Source organism: Triticum dicoccoides, chromosome 1B, assembly GCF_002162155.2.
Source record: "Triticum dicoccoides isolate Atlit2015 ecotype Zavitan chromosome 1B, WEW_v2.0, whole genome shotgun sequence".
Taxonomy (NCBI): Eukaryota; Viridiplantae; Streptophyta; class Magnoliopsida; order Poales; family Poaceae; genus Triticum; species Triticum dicoccoides.
This window is the reverse complement of record NC_041381.1, coordinates 627,237,624-627,250,142: the sequence shown is the minus strand read 5'-3', so window position 1 is coordinate 627,250,142 and position 12,519 is coordinate 627,237,624. Positions and strand designations below refer to the sequence as shown.

General features: G+C 49.7%; 1 pseudogene; it reads left to right on the top strand.

The window, feature by feature from the left end:
• Positions 1-9,786: 9,786 nt before the first annotated feature.
• LOC119350735 lies at positions 9,787-12,519 on the top strand (annotated as a pseudogene).

The following is a 12,519-nucleotide window of genomic DNA, read 5'->3' as shown; positions in this document are numbered from 1 at the left end:
TTGTGATGTTGACAAAATTGGTATCTGATGAGTAGTTATTTTATCATGATGATCTTGCTAAAAAAATTGAAGAACAAAATTTGACACTTGATGAAAATTAGGATTTGAAGTATCATGATGATCTAAAACCTTGACTAGATGTCATTAGCAATATGATTTTTTTTCATAGTTTGAAGTGTCAATGCTTTATGTGATGTGGTGCCGTCAAAATTTACAGGCTTTGTGGTATTCATCTCCCTGGAGCCTTCGTCGTCTGGGTTTGGTCTGTGATCCTGCCGCTGCTCGACTACTTCTTCTACAGCGGAGGGTGAGCTACGAATCCACCTTCACCTCCTAGCCTCTTTTAACTAGATTGAATTTTCACATCAAGTCGCGTAACCTAGGTCTCCCGTCCGAAAGGGTTGCATCGATAAATATGCATTCAATTGCATATTTATCACCGCAGCTCTTTCGGATTGTCCAGCTCTTTCCACGGACAGCCCGAGGATGTGTAGATTGGGTACGTTGTTCATGCTCTACCCCGTTCCGAGACAGGATTTCGGCGGCGCCTCCCTGTTGTTCTCCGGATGCACATTCTCTCGGCATTTTGCCGAGATGTGTATTTGGAGAACAGCGGGGAGGTGCTGCCGAAATTTTGTCTCGGAATGGGGTAGAGCATGGACCGTACTCAATCTACACATTCTCGGGTGGGATTAGGACCCATCTTTACCTATTAGAGATGTAGGTGGATTACTCGTCAACCTTGTAAAAAATAAAATATTGATGTTGGTAATTAAAATGAATCCTTAATTTTGTTGTGTGGCTTCCAATAAAGCAGAAATGGCAGATAATCAGTGGATGTATAGTGGGTTTTTCCGTCGGAATCAAGTAACAACAGAGTGGGTCGAGAAAACTGATGTGTTTTTGAAAGAGATATTCCGTAGTCCAATGAGGATGGTGCCAGAATGCCCGTGTGCCAGATGTAAGAGACGTATCCGCAGAGATAAGAGTGAGATGACTAAGCACCTTCGCACGCATGGATTTATGCCCAACTTTAATATGCCGATAAACTTTGCCCAGCGGGACCGTGGTAGAGAGGATGTGATACGACAACGCATCGCTGGTTATGAGGACGATGGGGTTAGAGACATGCTAGATGATGTCTTTGCTGCACAGCCGACACCTCCGTCACATTCAGCGAATGAACCGGAGGAGCCGGAGGAAACCGCAAAGGCCTTCCTGGAAATCTTGGCCTCGTCAAAGAAACCTCTCTATGAGGGTGCCAAGCTGTCTGTGCTGGATGCCATCTCGCAACTGATGGCAGTGAAGGATGAGTACGGCTGTAGCCGAGGTTGCTTCGAAGCATTTCTGGGAGTATGGGCTAACAGCCTGCCCGAGGGCCATGAACTGCCGAAAACCATGTACGGTACGAAGAAAATCATGAAGGCACTCTCCATGGACTATGAGAAAATACATGTTTGTCCAAAGAATTGCCTTTTGTTTAGACATGAGTATGCGGATGACAACTACTGTAGGAAGTGCGGTTCCTCTCGGTATATTGAGGTGGTCGATAAGCATGGTCAGAAGCGGCAGCTAAAAATCCCTGTGAAGGTTCTTCGGTATCTTGATTTTATAAAAAGACTGCAGCGCCTTTTCATCACCGAGGAGTCTGCCAAAATGATGAAGTGGCACAAGGAAGGGAAAATGTACAATCCAAAAAAAAAGGTACATACATCAGAAGGTGAAGCATGGAAGTCATTCGATATAAAGTACCCGGAGGAAGCAGCCGAGGCTGGGAATGTCAGAATTGCTATAACAGGTGATGGGTTCAATCCATATGGTATGTCGTCTAATCCATACAGCTGCTGGCCCATATTTGTTATTCCGCTCAATCTCCCTCCCGGCGCCATAATGCAACGCAAGACCATGTTCCTGTCGCTTATAATACCGGAGTCTTCACTGAAGGAGATAATAAAATAGATTACTACGGAAGGGTAGGAAAAATATACGAGCTTACATTCAAACTTGGCCGCGAACACCTAAGTCTCACTGTGTTCAAATGCCGATGGTTCGACCCCAAAAAGGGCCTGAGACATACGCCTTCTATTGGTTTAGTTGAAGTTAAACCATCAACCGTCTATGCCGGAGCTGATCTCTTTATCGCCGCTACCCAGGCCACACAAGTGTATTATCTGCCTTACCCATGCCAGAAAGAGTACCTAAAGGGTTGGGAAGTTGTGTTCAAGGTGTCGCCGCATGGTAAGCTACCGGACCCGAACGATGATGATTACTACAACATAAACCCCATGACATACGAGGGAGTGTTCTATCAAGAGGAACATGATGACGTGGTCCGAAACAACAAGGATGATGACTTGGGTTATGTTGACCTGGAACCAAACGACGACGACGCAAGGATTGATGGTGAGGCAGTTGTGAATCAAAGAGACATAATTATGCTTGAAAAGTTAAATGAAGACGCTGATGATGAGGAAGAGCCTCCACCTCTGTCAGACAACGAAGAAGATATGCGTGATAGTGATGATGAGACCGCTCCACAAATAGATTACAATAGTGATGATTCATATGGGTTCTAGAAAATGTAAGTTCTTTTAATGATCATTACAATAGTATGCTTAATATGCACTTCTGGTATTAATGTTTTTCCTGTATGCTTGTTTAATTGATATCCTTACTAATTGTTTATTCTCTTCTCAATGCAGGTTTGCTAATCATGGGCAAGTCCAGTGGTGCCAGTTTCCTCAGTAAACTCAAAGGAGGACTTACTCGGAGTGGACGAGCCCACAAGGTTCCCTCCCGACTACGCGAGGATGGCACCTCACAGGGAGGTGGAGGGGTCGGGGGAGGAGACCCTAGAGGAGGAGGCGGTGGGGGGAGAGCCCCTAGAGGAGGAGGAGGTGGGGGGAGAGGCAGCCGGGGCAAAAAACTCCGGGCCGTGTCCGAAATAGGAGGGTCTTCTTCGATGCCCTCCCATACAGAGGCACCTTCTGAGTCTGAGGAGGAGGAGTATGTTCCTGATGGCGAGGAGGAGGAGGCCGAGGAGGAGGGTGAGGAGGAGGAGGCCGAGGAGGAGGGTGAGGAGGAGGGCAAGGAGGGTGGAGGGGAGGTTGATCCCGAGTTGTGGGGTGACTTGCCACCGGGTGCTCCGCAGGGGTGGCTGCGTGGTAATGCCGGACTACCTACACCACCTTCTATCGAGGAGCACAAGTGGATCATTGAACCTGTGGGGACAGAGTAAGTGCCTCTCAATCATATTTTCAACACATGACAACATTTTCTTATTGTACACATGGCAATCATTTGATTCTTTTGCAGAAACTGGATCCTTCGCGGAAATGGCCGTAAACCGAACGGCCTTATCACTGTCCTGTTGAAGCACTTTTGGCCTGGCCTATTCTGCCCGCGGCCAGACAGGGACCCGCAGCTGCGGGTTTTGGCCACGAGCTGGGCCCACTACGAGGCTTGCAACAACGCGGAGTACGGGACAGCCGCTAAGGCCGTGATCACCAAATTTTGGGTAAGTTCTCTTCTTAATCACTTGTCTTCAGTTTCGTTCATAGTTTATCATTGGATCACTCAACTCATGCCTTGTTTGCTTCTGGTTTATGCAGCAACTCTATAGAGTTCTTGACGAGCACAAGGCCAGAGCCGACGTGGTCTTGCTTGCGGCTGCGAAGAAGAAAGCTCGTCAGTTGCAGTACGAGGTGCGCTGGGTTGCCGTCTCGCAGTACTACCACTACTACCTGCACCAAAAGATGACCAAAAGTCAAGCGCAGAAGCAGCGACTTACCTTGAACAGGGAGCAGTTCATGATGGTAACTATTACTAACTTTTCATTGTTTCAAGCAGTCAACTCTATGTTTCGTGCTCACATGTCATGCTTCCAAAATTTGCATAGGTTGTTCCTCGTTGGTGCTATGGAAGGCATGACGGATGGGCGAGTTTTGTGGATAGGTGGCTCGGCGCCGATGCAGAGTTTGCTGCCAAGAGCATCAAGGGCCGGGCTAACCGTGGAGCCGACGGGACACACGGCCAAGGAAACAGGAACCACTGGAGCTTCAAGGCCATGAAGGTATATCTATGTGCATGATGCATTTTTGTTCTTCTTTACCGTCATGTTCTTATGTATGGCTAACTTCTATTTGATATTGTAGGAGGACAAGTTGAAGAGGCCGCTCTCAGACATGGAGTCGTGGAAGCTGGCCCGCGAGCGGAGTCGTCGCAAGGAGGGCGAGAGCCAGTACTACGGCAAGACCGAGGAGCACCTGGGGTCTTACATTCATCACTATCAGGAGTTGCATCCGGATGTTCCTGTTGCCGAGGTCGCCCAGTCTCAGATCGACGACACGGCGGTGGTGGCCATCCAGGGGAAGAAGAATGGCCAGTATCCGTGTTTCGACGGCTTGATCACTCCTTCGATCTCGTACACACAGCTTCGGGCTAGCAACCCGAGCCAGTTAGAGAGTACGGGGCGTTCACAGACTCCTTTAGCCCGCCAGCATGCTGTAAGTACTTCCTCTTTATCTTTTTTATCTAGCATTCTCAGTTTATTTTCAGCATTGCTCACTTAGAAACAATCTAAATTATGTAGGCATATAAGGAGTTTGTCGAGCATAGGAATCTCGAGGTGCGGGAGTACTTGAAACGAGTGAAGGCAAACGATGATTACAACCGTCAGATGATGACGGTTAGTTCTGCCCTCTTAAAACCAAGCTAAATTTTTGCACTTTCATTCCTTCTGATCTTCTAGTTTGCTTGTTTAACTAACATTCAGGCTATGTTGGCGGCTTGGAGTAACGGCACGGGTCCACCACAAATGGGACCCCCACCACCACCTGCGGGAGAACCCCCACACGTGCCCACGTTCGATGAATGGGTGGCACTAGGCAGTGATGGTCCGGTTAGTACATTTGCCTAACTACTGACAAACTAGTTCTCGTTCATTCAACACTATCATATCATATTTACTGTTAGAATCTTTTCTGAAACATGTAGGGGACCGGTGGGTCGACTCCTGCTCCGTCGACTCCAGTCACTCCGATCTGGCAGAGTGGTGGTGGTTTTGGTGGAGGTGGTGGTTTTGGCGGAGGTGGTGGTTTTGGCGGAGGTGGTGGTTTTGGCGGAGGTGGTGGTTTTGGCGGAGATGGTCTTGCTTGATGATTCCGTGCATGTGGCCGTCGTGCCATGCCTTTCATATTCCTACTTTTATGATGTTTCATGTCTTGCACAACTTTTATGTTCATGAACTTGAGTCGGTGATGATCTTTAGATGATGATGGTGAACTTGAGTATGTTTAGATGATGAACTGTCATATTTCTGCATAATTTCATATTGTTCTGTTTTGAAATGCTGTCAAATGAATTGAAAAAGAGAAAAAACAGGGAAAAAAAACTATGCCGACGGCAAAGCCGTCGGCATATATAAGCCCAGGAGTCACCAGGGCTCGCCACGTGGCTGATCTATGCCGACGGCTTTGCCGTAGGCATAGGTGAAAATCTATGCCGACGGCAAAGCCGTAGGCATACCTCTGCTGCCAGGAATAACCAGAAGAAGACACGTGGCAGGGCTATGCCTACGGCAAAGCCCTGCCACGTGGCCTTGCATGATTCGTCCCCGTTTTTGACGGCGCCGTCCGTTGCCGTCAGACGAAAAAGACTGCCGACGGCTATACTATGCCGACGGCTGACGCCAGGCCGTCGGCATAGGCCCCTATGCCGACGGCTTTACTATGCCGACGGTCTGACAAGACTACGCTGACGGTATCTACGCCGACGGGTCTATGCCGACGGCAGCCGTAGGCATAGACCTATGCCGACGGCTTGGGGGCCTATGCCGACGGCCCTTGGCCGTAGGCATAGACCGCGAGTCCGGTAGTGTGGAGTGTATCACAAGGAAGCCGATACCTAGCAGTAATCTTCCACCGTCTTAGGTAAGTTGGGATACTTGTAACCCTAGCCCTGGGAGCCCTTTATATAAGGTGGGGCAGGGTTGGTCAATAGACAACCTATCTCATGCCCCCTCGATCACCATTGTACCATGTATAACCATATTCATCAAATCTAACATGAGAAGGAGAGGGTATTACCAGATTACTGGTGGCTTATGGCCTTGAGGAGCCACCACAGCTTGCCGAAAACGGAAACCACTAACTTGCAAACAAACGAAACAAGTATCCAGTCGGTACACACGCGTCTTCTCTCCACCATGGTCTCCGGTCACTTCACTAAAGACCCAAGCAAAGAACGAAGCAACGTTGATCGCCCCAATCAGCTTTTCTCTTTGAAATAAACATGCATGCGTGCACGCATCTCCTCCCAAATTCTTGTGCGCCATGGCATCTGTACTATGTTTATATTGCTTGCTCTGTTCTATAATGTAGTGCGCATAGATTTTGACCAAGTTAACAAAGTCTACGACCAAGTTTATTAAAGACTACATCTACTATATCTAAATAGCTAGCCCCCACTATTAGGAATTCTCTTGCTTCTCCTTAAGCCACATCACCCAGATTAATTTAGCCGTTGGATATACTAGATCAATCAACAATATCCGTCCGATCTACACACCGAGGGCCGCTGCACCAACCACACATGTAGTAATTGACGCATATGCATGCATGTAGTAACTCCTGCCTATGAGTGTTTTAATCAAGAAAGAAGTTGACCCATGCATGCAACTCATACCCTCATACTTGAGTGTTGTATGAAAGAAAAGTGAGGCGTGCACGTGTATTTTATTTTGTTTTCGTCCAATTTTAAACTTATACATAGATATATGCATTTATTCATTTATTTGTAAAATATTGATCAATTGATTATCTTACTACAGGAGAAACTATAAATACACTAGCTAGGTTGATTAGTTCAATGCAAATTTTATTTCATACATAGTCCCGCCGCAACGCGCGGGGCATCGTCTAGTTATGAAAAAAAAGGAGTACGTACCTATACTCCCCGGTGTCTTTTTTACTCTGCATATGAAATCAAACTTCATAAAGTTTGACCATATTTATGAGGAAGAAATATGAACAGGTACAATACTTGTTCCGACCCATATTAATTGTCGCTGCTTTAGTACAAGTTTGTACTCAAAATGGACAGGAGGGAGTACTAAAGTTATACAGTATGAAAATTAAATTTAGGACACATCTAATGATAATGATTTCATATTGTGAATGTTGATATTATTTCAATAAAGTCGGTCAAAATTTACAAAGTTTAACTTTAGATAAATCTTATATCCGGAGTAAAAAGAACCGGCGGGAGTACTTATTTGAGGGAAAAGTTCCAATTTATTCATCAAATATCATGACAACACGTAGAACATCATAAGCAATATAAATAAATTACATCCATGCCCGTAGGCTACCTTCGGCGACTACGCATGTGTTTGCTAACACGGCAAGCATGACAAGTATGGTTAGTGACCTTATTACAAGTGAAAGAAAAAACTACGAAGAATATGACGAAGTGTGGCGTCATTAGGATGACCCAAACGAGCGTGCTAGAGGTCCACACCGGCGGAGAGGGCGACGGGAGCGTCGTCGGGGGAGGATGGTGGGTGGACCGGGTAGAGTTCATCCGGGCTGTCACATCGGTGAAGAACCATCCGGGAACGGGCGTCCTTCAGAGAAAAACCACAACCGTCAAATTCAACAGTAATTGGATTTTCACGAGTAAGACGGCGAACAGAGACTAGATTTTTGATTAAGTCAGGGAAAACTAAGATATTAGACATATGAATAGGTGTACTAGATGATGGAAAAGAGGTAGAACCAATATGTGTAATGGGAAGGGAAGAACCATCGCCAAGAGTGATGCGAGTGGAGGTGTTGGTGGGAGAGTAAGAGATTAGGTTACCCAGGTTAGAAGACATGTGAGCGGTCGCCCCGCAGTCCATGAACCAATCGCCACCACCGGTGTAAGAGTTAGGGGTGGGGTCGACTGCAGCGCAGCTAGGAGGGCCGGATCCCAAGGCAGCGGGGCGGGCGCCGTGTTGTAGTAGTCGGCGCCGGGCTACTGCGGCGCAGGGGCCGGCACCGGCGGGTAGGCCGGGTATGACCCGGGCTGCGGGGACGCCGCGAATGCCGCAGGTGGCTATTGGATGGCGTGGTAGGCTTGGTGCTGCGCCGGTCGAGGGCCCAAGATGCCGCGAACGGTCGGGCGAAGGACCGGCATAGAGTATGCATGGACTACGCCGGTCCAAGGGTTGTGCCCGTAGGCCCACGGCACGACGGGCTGTTGCTGCTGCTGGACCCGGGGTGGCCCGGCGGGGTTGGCCGCCCGCTGCTAGCCCTTGCGCCCCCCTTGCCGCGGCGACCGCTGCGTTCGTTGGGGGCAGCAGGCGTCGGCGCTCCCTATTGAGGAAACGGGAAGGGCGGCTGGACCGGCTGGAACGGGCCCGCCAGCTGTTGTTGAGGAGGTGCGTCGCGCGATGTGCCGTCGGCGAGGGCAGTGTGGACCGCCCGCGCCCTTATCTTCTTCATCCTGCATTTCTCCAAACGTGGGTAGGCGACGACCTTGGGGAAGGTCGGGTTGGTGATGAGTGTAAGGTTGGCAGCCGCGTGAGTGAACTCCTTGTTGAGGCCGCGACGAGGGTGCTAAGAAGAAGATCGTCGGAGACTTTCTCGCCAATGTCGCGGAGCTCCTCGCAAAGACGCTTTAGGTGCAAGCAAAAATCATCCACAGAGGAATTATTTTGATGGCACCCAAAGAATTCTTGCTGAAGGAAGACGAGCCGCTGGAGCCGATTGTCGGTGAAGAGACTATTGAGCTTTGTCCAGTGAGCATGCACATCATCATCATCCTGCACCGCCGTGTATAATAAGTCCTTGGAGATGGTTAAGAGAAGCCAGCGGATGATTGTCACCTCGACGGCCGACCACTCGGCGTCGAACGCCATGGTCTTGGAGTCAACGGTGCTATCGATGTGCTCCTGGAGATGAAACTCACGAAATACAAGATGAAAGTATGTCTTTCATGCATAGTAAGAGGAGTCCTCCTGGGAGAGACGGATGGGCACATGGGCGAGGATGTCGGCATTGCGGATGTCTTCGGTGGGGATGGAGTTGGGGCCAGTGAACGGGTTGGAGTGTTTCGTGGCGTCGGACAAGGGGGAGGAAGAGGAGTCGTAGGAGGCGAACGACATGGTGTTGAAGGGAGGTTAGGGCTAGGGTTGGTTCGGGTAGAGGGAAAAGGAGGGGTGTGTGGCGGCGGTAGGAGAAGGCAGCGGCCGGGATGGGGTGCGACGGCAGGGTGGGCGGCGGCGGCAAGGAGGCAGCGGCGGCGCAGGTGCAGTGGCAGCGACGGAAGCGGTAGGAAAGTTACGCGGTATCTGATACCATGTGGATTGCTTTTTGAAACGCTTTTATCGATTGTATGCCTCCTTGCCGATATATGCATTGATCGTATGCCGTAGCGTATATAGAGTACAAGGGCAAGAATATCTTAACCGTATACGCTATATATGGAAAGGACTGGGAAATACCGTAGACTAGGAAACAATAAAAGAAGATCCTAGCTGCCTAATGTACATGCGATCATGAGTATCTCAACACTTCCGTCTAGTCACGCCCTTAGTTTAGAAGTTTGAGACGAGACTGGCCTGTAACTTGACAAAACCTGACCGCCCCAAGCTAGCTTAACTAGACCACGGTTTGCAAGCTGAATCCAACACAAACTCCTGCAAATAACACGGACACGCGCTGCTACAAATATTTATGCCCTGCAGCTGATAGAACGGACGGAATCGATCAGGGCTGCCGCAGGGTTCGTCCGATCGTCGCCATGTCTTTCGCAGGCGTAACCTTGATCCGCGACGGCAAACTATGCCCCTCCCGGTCGGTCATCAACGACGCCGGCGCCGCCAGCGGGTACCACCTGTTCGTGGTAGAAGGCTACTCGCGCAGCAAGGACATGGGTGACATCAAGTCTCGCCGTTTCAGAGTTGGAGGGCATCTCTGGTTTCTCGAGTACTGGCCCAGCTGTTGTCGGACAGATGGGAGCGCCATATCTGATGCCATTCGCCTTCATCAGGACGTTGCAGGGCCTGTAAAGGCGCAGTTCAGGTTTAGTTTCATTGACCAGCCCGACAAGCACAAGTCAAAATACAAACCTTACTTCCCTGGCAAGTATGGTATGAGCTTCTCTGATCTTCTAGAGAGGGATGACTTGGAACAGTCAAAACATGTCGAGGATGACGGTTTCACCATCCGGTGTGATATCATCGTCGAGGACGTCATCGACGCTGGGGCCGAGGGCACCGGTACCGCTTCACCGTTCATTACGGTGCCGCCGCCAGACATGCAGTAGCACTTTACCGATCTCCTGGCCGCCAAGGAAGGCATCGACGTGAAGTTCGAGGTTGGTGGTGAGATATTCAACGCACACCGGTGCATCCTTGCGGCCCGGTCTAGAGTCTTCAAGGCCGAGCTCTTGGGCCCGATGAAGGAGGGCACGGCCACTGCAGCCGCCATACATGTAGAGGACGTGGAGGCTCCAGCATTCAGGGCAATGCTCAAATTCATCTACAGTGACTTGGAGCCGGAGATGGAGAAGGAAGATGGTGAAGACCCAGTATGGCAGTGGCAGAACCTGCTCGTGGCGGCTGATAGGTACGATCTCCAGCGGCTGAAGCTCATGTGTGAAGATAAGCTGTGCGGGTTCGTCGACGTGAGCACCACGCCCAGCATCCTGGCGCTAGCTGAGCGCCACTGCTGTGACGGGCTGAAGACGGCATGCTACAACTTTCTTGGTGCATCGGGGAATCTGAGGGCTGTCGCGGCCAGTGATGGCTTTGACGATCTCATCACGAGCTGCCCCTTTGTTATGAAGGAGCTGATCAACATGTTTATGGCTTAGGTTTATGACTTCTAGACTTTATATAAGTATGCTCTCTGGTCCATCATGATGTTTTAGTTTCCCTGATGATAGGATGCTTTTGGAGTATGTTTGGTTTCCCTGATGATAGATGCTTTTGGAGTATGTTTTCTTGCAAATTTTGTAAAAAAATATTTAAAATAATTTTATAATTCTCTTTAAAGTTTGGGACCTGATAAATACTACACGTGTGGTACAAACACATGGCAACTTCGATTGTTTTTCATGACAAGTTTAATGACGCAAGAATAACAATTTTTGTTGTCATGCATGAGAGTTTTTTTTGGTTAGTTTTCTCTTTTCGGATAGCAACTTTAGTTATAAATAAAACATCAGGGTCTCTGTGCTTCGTACCACACGCGTGTCATATATCATTTGGATAAATTATATTATTGTAAAGCTTGCAAACCATTCCCGTTTTCTCACAGGATGTTATAAATGAACGATGCTCATTTTACGGGAGGAAATCAAGCAGGATATTAACTCCGTAATTAACTCCATGCCTTCCTCCCGACTAAAATACCCAGCCATGAAGATCTTCCTCCTTCCACTAGCTCGTTCGTTCCCCAGCCGGGGCCATGTCTTTTGCAGGCGTATCCTTGATCCGCGACGGCAAACTATGCCTTTCCCGGTCGGCCATCAACGACGCCGGCGCCGCCAGTGGGTACCACCTGCTTGTGGTTGAAGGCTACTCGCGCACCAAGGCCGACGTCCCCAACGGCGATCACATCGAGTCTGCCCCTTTCAGAGTCGGAGGGTATCTCTGGCTTCTCAGGTATTTCCCTAATGGATCGGTGTCAGACAGGGCCCGCTATGTATCTGTTGCCCTCATCCTCGCTCAGGATATTGCCAAGCCTGTGAAGGTGCAGTATGGGTTCAGTTTCCTTGGCCAGTCGGACAAGCAGGACTCAACATACATCCGTTCCGCTCAAGTACGCCACTTCCCTCTCAAATCTCGTGGTTGGTCATGCACCACTTTCATAAGCAGAGATGACTTGGAAGACTCACGACATCTGAGGAACGATAGTTTCACCATCCGGTGCGATGTCGTCGTCATCGAGGCCGCCGTCGACACCAAGGGAACCGGCGCCGCCTTGCCGTTCGTTACGGTGCCGCCGCCCGACATGCACCGGCACTTCATCGATCTCCTCACGGCCAAGAATGGCACCGTCGTGAAGTTCAAGGTTGGCGGCCAGACATTCACCGCTCACCGGTGCGTCCTTGTGGCTCGGTCTAGGGTCTTCAAGGCCGAGCTTTTTGGCCCGATGAAGGAGGGCACGGCCACCGCCAGCGCCATACACATCGAGGACATGGAGCCTTGAGTTTTCAGGGCAATCCTTGCGGTCATTTACAGTGACTGAGCCGGAGATGGAGAGGGAAGATGGTGAAGATGCGATGTGGCAGTGGCCACAACTGCTCGTCGCGGCGGATAGGTATGATCTGCAGCGGCTGAAGCTCATGTGTGAAGCTAAGATATGCGGGTTCATTGGGGTCAACACCACGGCGACCATCCTGGAACTAGCTGAGAACCACCACTGTGACGGCAATCTGAGGGCTGTTGCGGCCACTGCCGGTTTCGACGATCTAATTACGAGCCACCCCTCCGTCATGAAGGAGCTGATTGCGATGCTTGCATCCTAG